We start from the raw sequence: 2,231 nt of genomic DNA, 5'->3' as shown, positions 1-2,231 counted from the left end.
CCTGGTGCCCATTTGTCTCAGACCTTAGCGAGTTTCATCAGCACTTTCTCACTGTGCCATGGTCTCTCTTCACTTTCACCCAACTGTATGACCTGCAATTCCCACAGTCAGTCTTAAAAAAAAATCAGGCTATAGCGTCCTCATATTGACTCTTCTTCTGTGTTGCCTCTTTGGGATGTTGTCCAATGCCATCTCAAAATGGCTATGATTAGTGTGCGTTCCTGATGTTAGCAGGTAGGTTCTTCCAGATTCTGTGACATCCCCACTCCTTCTCTTCCCTGCTTCTGGACTCATTCCGACTTTCAAACACTTCAGATGCCATCTGGACTTTTGAGATCTCAGTCTGTGCTTGTTTTTATTTGTTGTTCAATGGTTTAGTTGCTGTGGAAATAAATGGGAACATCCACTCACTTGCCTCAATCTAAATTTAAATAGAACTTTTCACCACTTCCCAAGAGAGAAACAACAGTGAACTAGATGAGAATGAGAGGAACTGAAAGAAGGTAATGCTCCATATCATTTGGTTAATATTCTTGTTTATTAATTTATTACATGGAACAGTAAGTTTAATGGCTTTAACTTTGAAGTGGAAAAAAATCCCTGAAGTGTACTTTCAAAAATGCAATAATGACTTTAGCAAGATGTAGGACAAGGAATGCATTTACTATTTTAAGTTATATTTCAAGGCCTACTTTAACCTTAGCCTTCAGATTTATCATTTTACATTAGCCAAAATAAACTACCACTATAAGAAACCAGGTAATATTAAAAATCACCACCTAAAGCACAATAAAATGTTTAAAAAAATCTGAATATTTCCTATATTTATTAGTTGTGGTCATAAAATTGCTATTACAAATAGCATACAGATGAGTTTGATATCCATAAAACCATTGAAACATAACATGACATTTACTACCTGTGGTACATAATTATACTCACATGTTCTTAGATGCATTTATTTCTGTCACTGAATAATTATTTTGAGAAAGTTGAATCTTTGGAAGGAGAATTTAAATTTCCTTATTCCCTTTACATTTCCATTTTTTAAAAGATATAAGTTCCACAAATATTCTTCATTAACAAAAATCTTCTTAGGGAATACATCATTTGTTTTTGATTTTTAAGTAATTTTACTATTTTTGCATATTATTATATCTATCAAAATGCACAACTATTGTTAGTTATACTTGCATTGTCATATTAATATTAGCTGCTTCTGGAGCCTGAGTTATAAAATAAATGTGGTTAACCTTAAGGTCACAAGAAATAAAACAAGTCTTAAAAAACTTTTTTTAATGTCTATCTTTTTATTTTTTTTTCTCTTCACTCATCATATAAATACACTATAGATACTCAACATTAAACAGATTTACATTTACACTTTTGATTTTCTTAAGTGCACAAAGTATATAGTATAAGATTAATTTGGCTGAGCTATAATTTTAATCACTAATGCATTGAAACTAGTGTAAATGAATGCATGTGCAAGCTGTTGAGTGAGCCTAGCCAACCACTCAATATCCCAAGGCAGTATACCTTCATAATTCTGTCCTTTTCTTCAACTGTGTAGAAGAATATTTAAGAGAAATTTGTATGCTTAAATTTGGAAGTTCAAGAAAAACTTTAACCCACATTAGACAATACTCCATAAAAGTCCATTGTATTTTATAGCATTCAGATGGCTGTATCATTTCATCCGAATAAAAATATAAGCCTTAAGCTATCAACAGGACTTAGAATTAATCAAAGAAAACATTTACAAATAAACACCCAAGTCAGTGCACTCTTCTTCTGCATAATTTATGTTGTGAAATATTTATTTTGTTCACCGAAGACTCTCCATTGATAAAAAGTGTGAGAGTATCTGAAATATGGAATAGGCTTAGCTTGACAACCATTTTAATAAGTATCTATCCACCAAAATTATCAGAACAAAGTTTATTTAAAGGAAAATTACCTGTAGCAAAAAGTCAGAAAGTAGGACTGTGAGTTAAACTCCCAGCATAAATCACAATTCCTCAGGTTCCCTCTATAACAATTAAGTAGGAAATCTTCCCAGTCTCAGTTTCATGCCCTCCAAATTTAAAATTCTCTAACTTTAAAAAATCAAATAAAATAAACTCTCTTATTTGAATCATGTTGTTGTTGTTGTTAAGTGCCGTCGAGTCGCCTCTGACTCATAGCGACCCCATGCACAGCAGAACGAAACTGCCCGATCCTGCGCCAGC

This window comes from Orycteropus afer, unplaced genomic scaffold, assembly GCF_000298275.1.
Source record: "Orycteropus afer afer isolate SDZICR_OR568_19922 unplaced genomic scaffold, OryAfe1.0 scaffold00373, whole genome shotgun sequence".
In the NCBI taxonomy this organism is placed as follows: Eukaryota; Metazoa; Chordata; class Mammalia; order Tubulidentata; family Orycteropodidae; genus Orycteropus; species Orycteropus afer.
This window is presented reverse-complemented; position numbering follows the sequence as displayed.